Genomic DNA, 19120 nt, shown 5'->3' with positions numbered 1-19120 from the left:
CTTGCTTCTGTGCTTGAGTAGGAAGACTTTAGAAATCTAGTATGTCTTAATCTGCCTACTGAAAATGTACATCTGAAGATGAGCTGCTCTGTAGTACTAGATCTTCCATGAGATATAATGAAACAGAAGAAAAACATTTCAGGTCTAGGATGAGCATCTATTGTGATAGTGAGCAGCAGAATGATTGTTCTGGAGGCAAATAAATTACAACTCTTCCACCTTCCATCACAGCCGTACCCAATGGAAACGAGAAAGCAGGCCTGAGGAAAGCTAAGATTGAAGGGGACAGTATGAGTGGAAAGCAGCTCTGGCTGGGAAATTTCAGCTCCTTGAAGTTTGAAAAAAGTTGCCAGAAAAGCTCCAACAGGAGTTGATGAAATCACATTTGCTATAATGGATGATACTGTAGGTCCTTATCTAGTGAAAGATCACCTATATCTTACATCTTCCTCCAGCTCACACCTTTCCAAGCCCTGCTACAGTGGTGTTGTGGGATTGTGACAGGATCCCTTTGATCAGACACTAGAGACAAGCTAGTCCCTGAGCTTTTATCAGGTGAAGCTTCTGCTGACCATACCACAATAACATACTCCATGCCATAGGATTTTACCACAGTACTTACAATATTTCTGGAGTGAACAGAGCCCCATTTCTTATTAAGACTCATTATGAATCCCAGGGATGTGGAAAACACACACACTTAAAACAGCACCAGTCTCAGGCCTGAATTTTTGTCACAAAATAATTTCATGAAAGCATTAAAACAGCTTGAATCTGGTTTAGTGTCTTGCCTTTGGATGCAGTATTGCACATAGGGGCTCAGAGGAGGCAGAAAATGGAATGATTCATTTTCTTTCTTCTGCTTTCCCAGGACTTTTATGTTCTCTCTTCAGGATTTTGAGACAAAAACAAAAACAAAAACAAAAACAAAAACAAAAACAAAAACAAAAACAAAAACAAAAACAAAAACAAAAACAAAAAAAAAATCAATTGTGCTGTTAATTGCACTTCTCAGATTGAACTTTTCGTTAAAAACACTGGTGTAGTTTGTTGTCCACCAGGCTCCCCGGGTCCTTCTTGGCAGAGATACCCACCATCAGGTTGGTCCCCAGCCTGTGCTGGTGCCTGAGGCTATTCTTCCCCGTGTGCAGGACCCCACATTTGCCTTTGTTGGATTTCAGGTGGTTCACATCTGCCTGCTTTCCAACCTGCCCAGGTCCTCCTGAAGGACTGCACAGCACTCAGGGCGATCAGCCCAAAGCTCCTCTGAGCTTCGTGTCAGCAGCGAGCTTGCTGAGGAGGCATTTTCCCCTTCATCCAAGTTATTGATCAACCAGGTAATCAACTCTGGCCCCAAAAACCGCTGAGGGTACCAAAACCTTCATCTCTGCATACCACAGCTGAACTATTCGAAATCTAAGGTGCCAACGGTGCCATTGCTCCATTGGCTGGCAGGTTACAGATATTTGTCCTGCTGAACATTTATCCTTTGGAGCCCCTAAATCACAAGTGTACACTGTGAATCATGGATCTGTCATCCAGTGGAGGAAAGAAGAGGATTAAGGCAGCAATGGCAGGTAATCCTCTGGCCTAAGCAGGCAGGAGAGCACGTGTTGTTATCCTAATTACTGCCATGCCCAATTCACTGGGAAAAAAAGCCAGGGAACAGATTCACAATAATGCATCTGAGCAATGAATAAATGACATCAACCATCTTAAGTACAGTAATTCATCCGAGTTTTGTCTGTAAGATGTTACACAGTGATATCCAATAGAAATGAGTCAGTATCAGGCCTGCCTGCCCTTCCCAGGGGGGCAGTCATTAAATCCTTGCTGAGTCATTGTCTTGCTGTGGTTAAGACTAAAGAGTTCAGGATTAAAGTACATTATAGTAAGAATTTATTTTACAGAGTTTGGTCAAATTTCTATTGTCAGCTACAGTAGTGCTGCATTGTGCAGTGTGTGGTCACACTGATGCTGCTCTGAGGTAAAAATCCACATTTCACAGCTAGAGAGAAGGCAGTATTTTCACCCTTTGAAAAACATGCCAGCTCATTAAACTCCTGACTTTCTTCCCTGCCATGCACACACTCAAAAGAGATTTCATAGTGGACAGTTAAAAAGATAAATCTTTACAAGCAATAATGGAGAGAACCACATACAAACACTCCAGCATCCCAAGATCGGCCTGATTTCCCACTCGGGAGGAAAGGAATCTTGTATGTCTCTTTGAATGCAAGGGAGACTGTGGAGAGGGAAGAAGCATGGGCAGTTTGTGGATTCATGTGGAAAAGCTGAGAAATCACTGAAACTATTTGAAGTGCAGGCAAGGGGATTAATTTATCTTGCTTGAACTGAAAGCCCTAAAATGTTGATGTCACCCAAAACATCAAATAACAGAATTAAAGGCAGAATATAAAGATTTGAAATTTGAAGATTTGTCACAGATTCAGGTCACTTTCAGAGAAACCTAAATCCTTGTCAGAAAGTAAACATGTTGCATGTTAAACTACTGCCATGCATTTGAAGTGAAGGGATTTATGCTAATATCTGCCAGTTGATCAATAGTTACATCAGTGTACCACACAGCTGAGATTTTCCACCATAATGTTGAAAAGTACCTTTGTAAAAGTAACTCATTTGACTACAACATTCTCCTGTTATCACTTCTTTCACATGGTAGACTCTTGGATTTATTTCCAAAAGCAAAGGCAAGTAATTATTTTGTTTGTGAGTTTAACTTTGACCCAAAAAAAAAAAAAAAAAAAAAGAAAAGACACCAATATAGAGTAAAGCAGAATGGAACATGGAAATAATTTTGTTAAAATAAAAGCACAACTGACCTCTAGTGGCTTCTTGTCAAAATTAAAGTTGTTGAAATTCTCCAAGAGGAAATAAAAACACCACATTTTTCTGATTAAGTCTTGAGTATGGATTGAAAGATTCTTTTTTTCCTCTATTTCTCTAGGAAGTATCATTTTTCATGATGCATTTCTTTGCCAATCCCAGGCCTCCTCCAGATAGAACCTTAGAATTTTGCAAGAAAGATAAAAAAGTTAAACGATTCTTCCTTTTAAGCCAATTTTAACTGTAACTTTCCATTTTTCCATATTTTTAAATATTTTTTTTAAATGTCCTTTTAAAAGTACCTGTACTGAATAATTCATTAATTTGGTAGCACATTTATACCTCTGCCTCATGTATTATCCTGGGCCTATTGGATCAGGTGGGTACAGCTCCATTTTTCAACATGCAGTGAAATGGAGTTATGCATTTTAAAGTAGCCATCCCAAGTCCCCAGAGTCCATAAGTGTGTCCGGGATAGGGCTGGAAGGGCATGGTGTGACCAGCAGCTCACAGATGTAAGCCCCAGTTGCCTTACTGCCTTGGGAACAGCTTAAACTCTCACCTGAGTGAGGCCAAAAGTGGCTCTTGTACCCCCTCCCTTCTTGCTCCCCTCACCTGCCTGCTGGGCAGACTGGGTGTGATGGTCACAGTGTGAGAGCCTCTGGAATCCCTCCTCCATGGCCTTACTCCTCTTACTCATCACATCACATCCAGGCAGAAGAAACTGCCGTGAACACCTGGTATTTGATGAGAGGATGTCTGAAGTGCTTCAAGATTCTGTGTTTTTTATTTTTCCTGCAGATGAGATGGGTTTCTTCATAAAAACTTTCTTTGTTCTTTGGAAAATAGTTGTGTGGAGAGCTTTTGGTCAGTCTGTCTTTTGTACTTAAGCAGGGTCCATGGCTCCTATCACTTCTGCAGAGTGCCAGAGCCATGAGTGTGAGTGCAGGGCACAAGAGAGGAGCGAGCCTGGCCATGGAGAGCCCATGCACATGATCCAGCATGTTGTGGGCAGGAGACCAAAGGCTGGCTCAGACTGGAGAAGCACTTCAAACCACAGGACTTACCTGTGTTCAACCTGCTTTGATACCCAGCTGGACCAACAATCAGCACAGAGGTGTGGCTGTGATGGTCTAAGGGTAGAAGCAATGTCCTTTGGGAAAATGTAAATAGTTTTATTCAAACAGCTGAGAACTGGTGCACTCAAGAGTGTCATTGCTTCTTCCAGCTCTACCACTAGGCAGACTTTCCCCTACTTGGTTTTTGTTTTCTGGGCATTGACAGGGAGATGTGAATAAAGTATATAATTCCTTGAGACCTTTGGGGGCAGCTAGTTTCTCTGGGTGAGGCCACCAGTGCTGCTGTCACTCAGCTGAAGATTCCACATGTTGGGACATCTGTAGTCCAAGCAAACTCCCACACAGCTGGGTCAAGGTCGGTGTCTGGCTCACAGGTGGCTCAGATGGCTCATGCTGCTGCTGACAGACACCTGCCCTGGTGACAAAGCAGCCCAGGACAAAGCCTGCAAATGACCTGGGTGGGCTTCAGCCTGAGCTTTAACCGAGACCCTTGCAGGCTGTCAGCTGGCACCCTTTTATTCATGTTGACATTCTTAAAATCCAAGACAACAGAAGATTTTGAAATGGAGCCTAGATGCATAATATTTTTCTTGTAATTCAGTCTCAGAAATTGCACTGGGCCTGTACAAACTTCCAGAATGCTGAAAAACTTGTACTGACGTGTGTTTGAGAAGTTCCAAATCAAGTCACTGTAATACCGTATAAAAATAGCTAAAATGGAAAATCGTCAACAGAAAAACTAGAGCACTAAATGATCTATGTTATTATTCCCATAGTGGCTAACATACTGCATTTTCCCAGCCTGTTGAAATTTATTAGCCCATGTTCTTCTGTATCAGTATCAAATATTATTTCATTATAAAAACTTGTGTGCCTGTTAACAAAAAAAAAATCCAAATTAACTGTCAACATATGTTACTTTCACTTTTTCAAATTAGAGTAAGCAAACTGGCTCTAATTAGTTTCCTGATTAATGGGTGCATGGTAAGCAAGAGAATTACATTAAGAACAATTTCCAGTTTACACTGGTTAGGAGGAGGTAAAAAAATAATTTTTCAACAGGGATCAAATAAATCTACAGAACCCCATTTTTTTACAATGCTGTGAAAATATGCAAGGCATCACATTGTAAATTGCTGGTTAGGTCACTGGAGCAGGATGAATAAATACTCTTTGCCATATGAAATTGGCTAGTTAAATGAAGATCACAAAATTGTTTGTTGCTATATAAGGCTCATTTTTGTTATAAAAAGAGCAATTTTAATTTACAGGGGCTTAAGGCAATTTTCCATCTAATTTTATGTTTTATAATGTCTGCTAAAACACTGGTGCCTTATTAGTTTGTGTGGTCGAATATATATGGTTTCCAAATTTCAAGGCTATTGATTTATCTTGACCAAGGCAAAAGAAGGTCACGTTTTTTTCCTAAATTCTAAAAAAAATCCACACAGATCACATCAAGACAACCAAAGTAACTGCATCATAGATATATCTCTTTTTGTGACCAATAGAAAAACAGCCTGATTTATTTGGGTATGCGTAATGACAGGTTAACTTCACTAGTCAGAACTAAAATCCTTCCAATGCCATTGTTGCTGTGCAATTTCACTCCTAAAAACCTGAAAACTGAAGTGAATTGAATGGCTGTTGTAACACAGAAACATCTGGATAGCTGTGAATCACACACAGCATGATTTCTTGAACATCTGAGCTCTGTTTTCTCCAGCAAAGGACCTGGCAGCCAGGTCAGGGGAAGCTTAAAGCTTTTCATGGTCCTGTGTATCAGAGGCTTCAATTTCCTACCACCTGCCCTCCCCAGCATCCACTGTGGGAAGATAATGGCACTGCCCTGTATCCATCAGCCCAGCCCTGGACAGTGTTGGGTTAACAAATCTGCCCCCTGAGAGGCAAAAGTAACCAAATTCTTGTTAACAGATCCCTTGGGGTGGATTAGAGAGAAACGACACTGGACAATGGGTGTTTGTAAATATGTGTATGTAGGGTTTGCAATGGAAAGCAGGAATGTAGCTGTTTTAGCGTTATCTGTAGTAATATAAGAATATGAAAGCAAAAAATATTACTTAAGATAAGGAAAAGAAAGAGAAAGAAAGGAAAAGAGTAGAAAGATACAAAATCACCACCAGTGCATCTTTGATGAGATGTGATTGCTGCAATTTAGATGTCCATTGGTCTTGGTCCATTTTGATCTGTTGGAATTAGAAGAAGAAGCCTCCAAAACACAAAGTCTGATGGGTTAAAATATGGCTCAGGCTGGCTGGGTTCCTCCCCTGGGGGAGAGCTTTCAGTCCTGTGGTGGAAGGCTCCAGAAATGAGTCAGGGGATGCTTGGAAGCTCTTTGATGCTTTATGACACCTTCTCACCGCCCCTCACTTCAGCACAGTGGAGACCTTACCGGGATGTGAGGGGGAGTTTTACAACCAAGTGAGTTGTGCAAGGCAGAGCAATTAGTATGATAAAAGCACCTTCCTGCCTTGCCCCTCATTGGCCTCAAAGCCCAAAGAGGTTTGTGGCCTCCAGGCAGTGATAGTTCACCCCTCTGCCTTATGCAGACCAGCATTACCACCCAAAAACTCACCTCCTGCTCCGAAGGATGCAAGCCTGGCCTCAGCTGAGCACCTCAGAAGCTCCACAAATGGGTAAATGAGTCATTAATCTTTAATTGTCCAGTCTCTCACAGTCTCCATTGCTCAGGGAAATCAATTATCTCACTTCTTGGCCATGACACAGGCAAGAGAGCAACAAGCAAAGCATCAGCTCCCCACCTACAGGCTAAATTGCTCTGAAACCTTGGCCATTTATATCTCTTATCTAGTCCAAAAAGCAGGCAAGCTTCCAGACAGATCTGGTGGGGTTTTTTTTAGTTTCTTAACACTCATTTGCCTGTCCTTATTTCAGACACAGTTTTCAAAAGCCAATAAAGTATCTAGACCATTTGTGTTTCTTCCCTGGTTCACCGTGAGATATGAAGGTCAAGAAGTGGTGGATTTGTGGTTGGCTGGGACTTGATGACTGATCTACTCAGACAATACCACCCCAGTTTCTAATATTTTCCTTTCCTAAGTCCATCTGCACAGTGGCAATAACACAATCTAGCTGTGGCTCTCTCAGCCCACTGTACACTGAATGAACTCAAAGCAAGGATGGTCTCAAAGACATTTCCTCCAAAGATTTATCCTGTTTATGGGCCTCAGCCACTGGTATTTTGTTGCCTTTGCTCCAGAATTTCACCAGTTTCATAAGCTTCTGTTTTTCCTTTCTTCATTCAGCCCAATTTTTTCTTCCTGTCATCAGCTTCTCTCTCTCTCAGGTGTGTCACAACCTTTTACCCCAAGAACATCCTAATGCAAAATAACTCAACAATTTTATTTTCAGGTAATGTGATTGTGTATTCTGAAGAAGTAATTTTTTCTAGTGCCAGTGAAATGGGAGAGATGAAAGTTTGACAGCAGCCAGTGCAGCAGAGATGTGTCATTTTCAGTACTGCAATAGGCTCATCTGGGTGCATCAATGAGAGATATGTTCTCAGCACTTATCAAAGTCAAACCCCATTTATTTTCTAAGTAGTGACAGCCTTATGTCAGGAAACTGGGTAGCACTTGTGGGAGGGGATAATACCATGCCTATTCAAAAGGCCAGTAAGTCTTTTTCCATTCTTTGAACTTCTGAAGAGATGCTGACATGGAGGGGCAAAAAATACCAATTTTTATCATTTTTTATCAGCAGCCCTATTTTGTTGTACATTTCTTTGTACTGGTACTGCACAGGACAGAGGACTCTCACCAAAAGTTTGCAGCTATTTTGCTTTCACATTAGTCTGAACCGACGTGTTGCTGAAGAGTTCATTGGAAATTCTGCCGAATTCTCAGCTCAGCAGAAGCAGCCCCTGTGCCCAGCTGGGTACGAGGTGGCAGTGGCCTGGTGAGTGCTCCCTTCTGCCAGCTGGGTTTGGCTGAAGACATGAACACCATCGAGGAGAAATGGATCTGGGAGAAAGATGCAAGACAGGGACTGTCTGAGGTGTATAGGCTGTTTCTAGCCAGTCAAGGACAAAAGCAAGCTTTGTGCCCAAACAGGAGACACTCCCATCCCTCCTCTGCCCAGAAGAGCCCTACAGCTGCACTGTGAGTACAGTAACATAAGTGCTGTCCCACAAAAAAAACGAGCTCAGGTAAGATGTCCTTTATAAACAAAGATAGGATTAATGTGATTATCCTAATATGAAGCTTTAGCAGATGTTCCAAGTAATTATCTTTCCTTTCCATGATCACAAAAAAAAAAAAAAAAAAAAAAAAAATCACATAAACATTTTCAAAAAACCTTTCTTTTTTTAAGCTAACCAGGATTTCTGGTCATAAAGAATAATGGCAAGGGCAAGCGTTTTTTCCTTTGCATGAAAATTCTTGGAGCAGCATGCAAGCAGACCTTCTTGTGGTATTAATATTGCCCCATTTATGCTGGAGCTATGCAAACAGAGACATATAAAACCATGCTCCTAAAAACTTAGGTTGCCAATAAATATTTTTACCACTTTTAATTTATACTGTTTGCGACTTTGCCCCCTTGCAGAAAAGTGATCCCAGAATGAAAGCTAAGTTTTTCTGAGGTTACTGACGCTATCAGACATTTAAAATAAAGATCATTTATATTCCTCTGACCTTAACCTGTTGCTTCTTTGAAAAAATTTGACTTGGCAGTTTGCAAAGCTTCATCTCGTGGACTAGTAAAAAAAACATAGAAGTTTTAGCTTGAATTGATAGCAAGCAGCTTTGTTTACTGTCTCAGGAGATTTGAATTCCCATCTTGACCTTACTGTAAATACCCTTGCTGCAAATATTGGGCATGTTTTCACAAGGTTACCACTCTCCCGTTAGCTGTCTTGGTATCTCAGTATTAAAAAAGACTCAGTATTAAATGGATTTAATGTGCCTTGCTACATAAAGATACCAACCTGTACTCCATTAAAACAACAACATAGCTTCAGGCTTCCTTTACAAGCTTACTGAGTTAATGGAAGTTACAAATTCTCACCACACTGAAAAACTGGTGTGAAAAACCAGCACCTCTACTCTGGTGCCTACATAGTGCCTGCCGGATTTACTATCTAATTTTCACAGTGCTTAAGGTGATATTAATCTTTAAAAGGTACAAGCTGTGCCTCAAATAGCTGGCTTATAAGTAAGAACGTGGCTTGAAGTAATGAACTTGTGCATTTAAAATTTTTTTTAAGACTTTTGGGTTCAAACCCCCAAAATTTTATCCATATTCAATAGGAGGACAAAAATGACAGCTGAAGTTGTCACACAGTAGTTAAATATGTGAGCTGTGGAATTCAAAGGAAAAACAGAAAAGTGTGACAAAAGCAGGGTAGCTTGCAACTCAGTCTGCCTCAGGGGTTGCTGAAACTTGTTCTGAGCTATTACATGTACAGTTAAGTGAACAGAAAAAGTTAGAGAATACTTAGAAGGTCATGGGCAACCTTTCTTCATTTTTGAGTGTTTGACTTAAGAAATTTTTGACTGTTCTTTTAGACACATATGTAAATGCTCACACTTCTGCTAGATTCCATATAGTTTTCATTTCTGTCACTTCTTCATTTTACAAGGACATTAATTATGGCAATTCTGATATTATCTATTCTAGTACTAGTTATTTATTAAAGAAACCAAATATTTTTATTTGGAATTTGCTTTGGTTTTAAGCAGCATTCAAAGCATTGATGTAGCTCCTGACTGGTGCTATAATTTTGGGACATGAGCCCATAAAACTTCATGCATTGGCAAGCCTCTGATCTCCTTTCATTCCAAAATTCTCCTCCTTGAGATGAAAACAAAGCAGAAATATTTGCAATTATAATGTCATAAACTTCTATTTGCTCGTTACATGTTTTCAGCTCTCAGCCTGGAACTGAGGATGATGGATTGAAACCTGCCAGCTTGCTAATGAGGCAGCCTCGCCTCGGGGAGGGGGAAATCTGGGCAAACAGGTACAACTGCAAAAGGAGACAGCTGCAATCAAAGCATCTTCTCGAGGAGCTGGTAGTGCTGGGGGTGGAAGCAGCCAGCTGTGAGCACCTCTCAGCCCTGTGCAGTCAGTACAGGGCAGCTGCAAGGCCCAGGGAGGTCCTCTGCATCTCCCACAGCACCGGTCCTGGCTACCAAGAACAGATCCTGCACAGCTGGTAAAATGTGTCCTGGTGCTGGGGGTTCACACCTGTCTGCAAATTTTCTCAGACCAGGAAGAGTTTTGTGCATACACATGGAACAAAACAAAAGAAAACCAAAATGTAGCAAGAGAGAAAGTAAGGCAACATGAGAAAAACAGGCAAAAAGAGAAAGGCAATGGCAAATGTTACTGTTTAACAAAGCTCAGTTTTGATGAAGGTCAATGAAGCTGGTTGGCAATTAGCCTTTGGCTGTGTGAAGAAAGCACTTTTGACTAGTTCTTGCATTATTCTGCAGAGGTTAGTGTTATATACACTCCCAAAGTCCTCCTATGCCACCCAGCTTGCAAGCATAAAGCCAGGAAAAAATTATACTTTTTGCCAGTTGGCTATATAATTTTCAGTGGCCAAAAGCCAACTAGTTGCTAATTGTTATTGCAGTGAAACTGAAAACAAAGCTCTTGGTATGAATACTTGGACTGTTTGTCATATTCCCCTTGAAATTCTTCAGGAAGTGCCATGAACTGCAGCTCACACCCACAGCTCCCAGAAAGGATGAACTGGGTGCCTGTATCTGCACCCAGCACCTGGTCTGCAGCCCTGCTGAATATTTTCCAAAGGCTTTCTGCAGTTGAGATTAGCTGTCTGCAAAAAAAATGTTATTTAGGTACTGTGCATGCTTAGAATATTTTCCAAAAATCGAGTGTTTGTAGGTCCATGGAGGCCCCAGCAAACGGGTGTGAGGGGAAAGAGCTGGTGAAAGGTGGAATTGTTTTCAATAGCAAGGGAGATAACTCACATCTATTTCTTATTATTTGTGGAAGAAACTCCTGAGGCAAGGAACAAGTCTTTGTTGGGTATTTGTGTAGCAGCCAGCACAGTGGAGTGCTAATCCATGACAGGGAAAGCAGGGCACTTCCATCATTCTAAATAATAATAATGGTTATTTCCAAAGCTGACTGAGCACGCACAACTGCATCACCTGTGCTCATCCTGTGATTCACAACCACCTAAAGTAAACATGAGGAAATTGTGTCTTGGATCATTCTTATTCCTCCTTCACACAATCCACTCCACAGGACAGCAACACGGAAAAAAAAAAAAAGAAATTGTTTCTAAGTGAATTTAGACATATTGATAGGCACCTCCATGAGTGCTTGGTTTCCACTTAGTTACAAGCTGAAGGCAGATCTGTGAACCCAAGTTTTGTTGCTATTAGTTAGGTTCTTCCAAATACCAATTGTGTCCCCATCAGCTGCTTTTGCTGTGCCTGAACATCTAGCAAGGGTACAAAAGGTAAGCATCAAAGGGCGCACTTAATTACAGTTACACTTTCAGCCCCCATAAAGGCACCGAGCAAATACACATATTTCTCAGACTTCTACCTGCTAATGGTTTTCCCCGGGGGGAGTGTCACTAGCTGCAATGGAAAGAGGGGGGAAAAGATAAGGGACCTTGTGTACTAAAATTGAGGGACAGTATGTCAGAGGTGAACAATAAGTAGTGGAAATGGTGAACTTTGAAACAAAGAGACAAAGAAAATCTTGTATATTTGCCAATAAAGGAAAGTTGGGCTGAAAACCAGCTGTGGATGCTTACTCACAGGGAATTAGCCTATCTAAAGTACCTCAGAAGAATCTATACCTTTGATTTTATGACCAATTTAGCTATTTATTTAGTATATGCTAAAACTTAATATTGTTCATACAAACATCAGGGGTGTTCCATGATTACATAAAATCTCTTGAAAAAATTGTACTTTAGAATATCTGCCAATTGGATGGGTAAGTATTTTATCATTAATATATACTAATATGGGTTCAGCCTTGTGCATATGTTGCTAGAACACAGAATCAGAAACTGGATCCAGCTGTATGGTCGGTTTGCAAGCGCATAGCAAGACATTGTCCTTCCCCCAGTGCAAATTTGAAACGTTGATCAGCAAATATTTAGGCAAGAATTTCTACAAGCAATAGTCTAATTGGATGTAAGAGGATGGCTCGTGTTAGGTAAATAGTCTGCACACATTTGCAAGATCAAAGCCTTACTTAGGGCAATTCACACGCTGTGAAAAACACTGAGATAAAGAGAAAGAAAGGCTGAGCACAATAGTGAAAGAAACATGACATGGCACGTTAACATAATAAACTGTTTTGAATGCAAAGGTGTCATTCTAAAAACTATTAATGATGTTATTAATCTCCATAGTAGATGTGTCTACCATCGTTTGTCACTCATTATTCAATTTAATAGTACAAAGAGGAATATATTAGAAATGAAAAAGGATTATCACTGCGCAGAAGCAAAAGAGGGAAATGTGTTTCCTTCTCCAGAAATTGCTGAAAGGTCACTCTGTCATTGCTGTTTGTGTTATTTTGGAGAACTGAGAAAAGCTCAAGGCACTGTCCGTGTTCTAATCACACGGGACAGGGCGGTGGTCACTGCTGCTGTCCCCAGCTCTCCATCCTCATCGTCAAGGGCTCCAAGAGCCACATTGCCTGTGGGAAACCCTGGGAGATGTTCTTCCTCGGGGAGAAATAGATGTTTCCCAAGCTCAACAGCTGCTTTATGCAGAACCCTTAGTGCAAACAGATCTTAAACTGTGATTTGTCTCCAAACTGTTGTTAACTTGATTTGTACCCCCAGCCACTCCCTCTTCACTCCCTGTGGTAACTTAGGTTATACTGTCAACCTCAAGTACTCAAATATTCTTAGGTAAAGAAAAAGTAGATTGATCTGTGATTTAAAGATGAATATGTTTAGGGGTTTTTAGCTGGTCCTTGGATTTCTGTAATGTCAAGAAACATGTTTTTAGATATATCTTGATGAATAGTAGGACCGTGAGTTAACCACCTAGTTTAGAGAAACTGCAAATCTACTGCAATATTTCTTCAGTTTTTATGAACTTAGAAAAAATACCCAATACCATCAGCTTTCGAAACAATGCTCAAGTAATTTGGCAAAATTACCCCACCTGAATCAGGTGTCCGAACACCCATATGCAGGAGGAGAGACTGCAGAGAAATTTCATCATGGCCACAGAAATGTGTCTGCTGCAGATTGTGTTGGAAACATTCCATTCATATAGGAATTTTTAAGTTTTTCTTTACTTCTGCCAGTATTTCTGTAAACCAAAACTCTTAAGATAAGTGGAAAACAAATAGAAAGATGTGACAGGACAAGGTAAGCCAATGTGGCATCACAAATTCAAATAATCATAACTTCTCTGGAAGATTCATTCAGCCATGGTTTTGATAATATTCCTCAATTAAAAATGTATAACACTTATGTTGTATAGCACTTTTTCTGAATGGTTTTACAAAGGTGCTATCTCTCTCTCTCTCTCTCTCTCTCTCTGTATATATATATATATATATATATATATATATATATTTCTGGTTTCATTTGTATTTTGCTAACATGACCATTCAAATAAAAATCACAATGAAATGGGGTACTTGAAAGCATTTCTACAGCAGAATTTTAATTGCCTAGTAAGAAATGTATTCAGGTCAGCAAATAATGAAGCTTGAATGGTTTAACAGTTACTGAATTCTGCTAGTAGCTCCCATTGCTAATGCAGGCCTAAAATCATCCACTGTTATGATTGTTCACAGGTAATTTGCCAGTAATAACACATGTTTTTATTATATAGTTTAAGGGCACACCCCAAAACAGACTTCAGCACGGGAAGAGGCAGAGGAGGGCTCCCAGGGTGTGAGAAAAAAAAGTCAGCTCCAGAGAAGCAGCTAAGAATTGTGTTTTCTCTAAGATATAGTGTATTTATTTACCTTTAGCCAGTGGTGTCCTGTTTAATGACTGTAATGTAGCACAAGGCTGACCTTGTAAGTTCAGAAAAGAATCTCATCTTTTAGGCAAGCAGAAAACTGATGGGCCACCTTGCAGAGAGATGTTTGTGGCACGCAGGAGTGTGCCAGGAGCTCCTGCACTGTCACAGGGGTGCTGCAGCCAGGTGTCCTGGAAGATCTGTCCACATCTCACAGATGACACGTTGCACCAGAGCCACACTAGGGAAGTATTTTAAAGCTCAGAAGCAGGACTCCCTTTGCTCTGGGGGCCTGGGGATTGACATGTAACCACCTTTTGTCATAAAAATATGTTCTTCAGTTTCAATGTGTGTGGCTCTGCTTTCTGACTGAGAAAAAGCTTGCAAACATCTGAGCAAGAGAAGTGCTCCTGAGCCATGACTGCAGCCTCAAAATCTGTTGTTTCCTATTATGTTCTAAAACTCAGCAGTTTGGGTATCGAAGTAACTGCTTTGCTCCAGGCAGACATCTCATGGGGTTTTTTCTGTCCCCTTCTCAGTGAGGACTTGCCTCCTGCTGCTTCCCTTTCCCCACAGAGAGAAGTCAAGTGGACAACAGGGTTTGTACTTTCTACTATGTTTTATGGAGATGGGCAGCTGTCTAACAGAGAGCCAGTTATTATGGCTTTGACAGAGACCTTTCCCCTGGTGTAATTATAATTACCTTGCATAGCTAGGGTATAATTACTGTCTGGATAATGCCAAAGTGATTAATGATCATTCTTTCCTTGTGAAATAACATTTTTACAATTGCTTTTAGTATCTGAAAAGTAAAAATTAGATCTTTATTTCATTGTTGTCTAATCTTGTGTGTGCTCTTCTTGGACTTCTAATCTTTAAAGTATATTAACAGCAGTGTCTGGATTTTAACTTTGGTAGCAGTCACATCTCACTATTTCCAGACACAGCACAACATTTTCAAATGTAGATTTTTTTAAAAATCCCCTGTTTGCTACAGAAAGGTTGCCTTGGGTCTTCAACATTGCTGCTGTTAATGACAGCTGTTCCTGCAGAAATCTCTCATGACAACTCCTTATGAGACTCCCTTTCATAGCAAAACTTCTTGGTGTACAGACTTTCCTGCAGTGGGTAAGGCAGAACATGTGGAATTCCAGAATGGAAATGCCAAGGGAGATTTGCCCCATACTGTGAGATTAATAAAAAAATGAGCTATGAAATCCAGTGGTCACTTACCTGGCTGGTCATGACTTTCTGGTGTGACTCAAAGAACCTAAAAGCTTTTAGATATCTAAAAGCTTTCAGCATCACTGTTTAATACTTTTTCAGAAACTTCTGATCTTTCTGTTCCTGTTTATCTTTCTTCCATGGGGCTGTGGGAGATTAGGAAATTAGATTTTCCCTCTCTTTCGGTGGTGGGAATAAGTGTGAGAGGATTAAGAAGGTTTTTCATGTCCCCTTCACCCCTCATCCAGTTTGGCTAAAAGAATTGTTCCACTTGTAAAAACTCAAGTGATTACTAACACACCCACTAGTTCTCAAATCATCTGAGACATTCGTTAGAAAATCAAAGGTCTTTTCTAGCTGGGAAGAGAAGTCTTTACATTAAGTACTAAAATAGAAGCACTTTGGCATTCTGCAACACTGTATAACAGATCATTACGCAGGGACAGACCCGGTTCCAAATTTTCTTCCGGGCAAAGCTAACAATGTTTTACTGAAGAGAAGACCAAACACAAAGTTCCTGAAACATCTAAGTAGATGCTGTCTTTTCCACAATAAAACGTCTCACATATTTTGAAGCTTTTTCAAGTTTTGTCACTTGTTTTTGTGTGTAATGTGAAAGAAGTGCCAGAAGCTTCTTTTTTTTCCAGATCAACCAGATTTCTTTTTTTTTCTCTTTCCTAAGAGCTGAAGCCACTGTTGTTCCATGTATTTCCTATTCAGCTAAAGATGTTTAGATACCTTCTTTTGGTTTTGAATTATGCTGCTTTGCTTTTAGGTATCAACACCTCTAAGTCTGCCTTGGACTGTCTTGAATTTAAAGGTGCTGTAGGAAGGTGTTAGGCAATACAGACAAAAAACAAAATGTAGGCAGTAAGCAGTAGGGTGCAGCACATGACTGAACACCCCTGAGCTACAGCAGCACCCATGATGAACTTCCATTTGTTAACACATTTTTACTGTTTCACACTGAACTGTGATTCCATGTCCACAGACTTCAACTGTTCTGACCTCACTGAGTGACTTAAAGTAGGACTAGACAACATGATTGTAGTGGTGTTAGCACACATCCTGCCAAGTGCTGTCTCAGCTAACAAGATGCATCCAACCAGCACAGTTCTTTCTTGCTGGTACATTACCTTCTTCAGTGAGACCCTAATTCTGGGACTGTCACCCAGAAACTTAAAACCTTTTGATAATGTTTTCATAGTATTTGTTACTTTTCCCATGAAAGTTCTATAAACATAGGTTGTTTATCACATTCCTTCTAAGAAACGTCTTTTGATGGATGTTTCACATGACCAGTGTGCTTGGGAAGGTGGTAACTTATTTATCCAATCCTTGGTCATTGTGGAGAATCTATAAATACTGGAGACAGAGAATAAAGTTTCTTCTTTCCTGTTCTGTCCTGACATTGAGAGGCATTTGTGTGATTCATTTTGTGTCCTTTAGTGACATGGGACAAATTTCTTATATACTCTGTAAACAAATATGCCTAAACAGAAGCAACCCCACAAGATAATGGACACAGTAAAAAGAATAATAATAACAATAATCCATATGAACACAAAAGGTGGTGTAATTTAATAAACAATTTTTCACATAAAGCTATATTTTAGCCATGGAAATATGAGGGGAAATTTATATGATTTCCTATCAGCTCCTGGTTCAACGTAGGCATGGTCTCTGATTGATTTTCCCTCTGCTTTCTCTCCTGTTCATTAGCTGCAACATAGGGAAAGTGCTTTAAAGCCTTTGAATATGGATTTCTGCCTCCAAAGCTGCTTGATTCCAAATGAAATGTCTGATCTTTAAGTCTTCTGAGGTTTCAGATTTGTGAGCTTTAGCAGCTGCACCCATAAAATTACATATACAAGCAAATTAGTAGAGACCTGAATCTTTCCCTAATTCCTCATGAAAATTCTGGAGCAAAACCAGTCAGACTGATGCATTGCCATCTTCCCAGCTGTTTCTTACCACCACTGAAACTGTCAAAGGAATCAAGCATAAAGGCACCTGTGGGCATTGTAGGGAAATCTAGAGGGATAAGATAGTTCCATGGTTGCTAGACTTTGTGTTGAAGTGGATTTGTGAGTGGATTTTTTCTTCTACAATAGTGGTAAGTCCTTTTGATGTCCCATTGCAGAGCTTTGTGCTGAGCAGTGCTTCAGTTGCCCAGGAGTTCCCATAACTCTCCAAAAGGCTACTTCAGGAAAAACCAGCAGCAGACACAGACTCCTGATTCCTGACATCCTCATATAAGTGAGCAGTGGCTGAAATGAGCTTTTTTTCCTCCTGGTTTGAGATTAGGAAACCAACTCACCATGGACAGAGAGGTGAGAGTTAACAGCAGCAATTAATACCCAAATATTAACACCCAAAATCATCACCCTTGCTTGGTAACCTAATGAGAAGAAGGGCAAGCAAAGTGCCTTAGCTTATATTTGACTAGAAACTGTTAAGGAGCCTTTAAAAATTACCCCTTTGAATTCCATAGCAAGGACATAGCTAGAAAGTGTTAGCAGAGAACAGCTGCCCATGGCCCCAGACTCTGACACTTAATAGCTTTTTTTTGCCAGGTACCAGCTCCATTCTGCCAGCTTTCCTCTCATTTTCTTCCAGGTTTTGACAAAAGATCTTTCCTTATAGCTCAAGCTTCAATTTTCCCAGCAAGTCAGTCCTGGTGAGAAGGTGTCTGACTTCAATATTTCTTAACAGAAACAGAACTTCTAGATTTACAAGGCCCAAGAGAAAAGCTGTGTTTAACCAGAGCGGTGTCTCTTATAATCAGAACTGTGAATTCTCACATGCTGAGCATGGGACTTACCCTGCTGGTTTCTCCCTGAGGTCTCATGGTTAGGGATCTATCCACACAGTGCACTGTCTGCCCCACTTCCCCTCAGAACAGAGTAGTCCAGAATCTGCTAATGAGCAGGAACTGGTACAGGGTGATGGATTTTGAAGGCTGAGGCCAGCAGGGCTGCCAGGACTCCCATGTTCAAAGGTGCCATTGGAGACACCTTCCTCAGCTCCAGACACTGTATCTTATCCTGAACACCTGCATGAATCAAATACCTTTCTATGATGCTATTCATAGGTCCATCCTAATTTATAATCTAGTGCCCAGACAGAGACCCCTCAACATTTGACTGGAAATACAGCATTAACCCATCTGATTCCTACATAATCATTCAAAACCATGGGAGGGGCTACCTATACCTGTTTGAATCACAGAAACTATTCTGATGTGAAAATCTTTTACATCTAAGAGCAGTGTGGTTAATGATTATTTGAGGCTGTTAGAGCACAAAAGCCTGGGTTCACTGTTTCTGGAAACAAAATGCTGTCTGGGACCAAAATATTGTCACTCACACAGTAACCATGTCCATTAATGAGGCAAGACAGGGTTTTATTTTCCATCTCCATCTCTTGCATCATGACTTCTCTTTATCTCAGTCCATTTTGAATAAAGGCTTCAAAATTCTAACTGTTCATAAGCATGAGTACTTTTTCTCCATTAAAATTAGGATGACCTCTAGTTTTAATGAGTAATATGTTGTGGCAGCAACTTGAAACTAATGAATTACAGAGCAGAGGTTGGCAGCAGAGACCTGCCATAAGTTACAGTGTGCCCGGTTATGCTAACAGGCTGGGTAGCAACAAATGAATTATACCAAAAGAATATAAACCAGCATAATTATTTTCTTGCAACTTTTATATGAAACATCACTTATTTTAAAAAAAAACCCACATTTGTTCTTTCCTTTACAATAGTATCCTGTTGTGGAGAAGCTGAATCTCTGCCTGATCAGTTTGTTGTACTGATTGGAAAGAGAGAACACACTGACTGTATGTGGATTAAGCTGCCTGCTTCCTCACAGATTTTCTCCTCTGATCTACCTTTAGGAAAGAGACCTGCCCAAGGGCTTTCTCATGGACACAGTCAGCAACATTAACTTTCAGTGTGGGTAAATTGTTACAAACCCTGAGCTGATGCAACTCAGA

This window comes from Parus major, chromosome 4 (assembly GCF_001522545.3).
Source record: "Parus major isolate Abel chromosome 4, Parus_major1.1, whole genome shotgun sequence".
NCBI lineage: Eukaryota > Metazoa > Chordata > Aves > Passeriformes > Paridae > Parus > Parus major.
Note: the sequence above shows the minus strand (reverse complement) of the source record.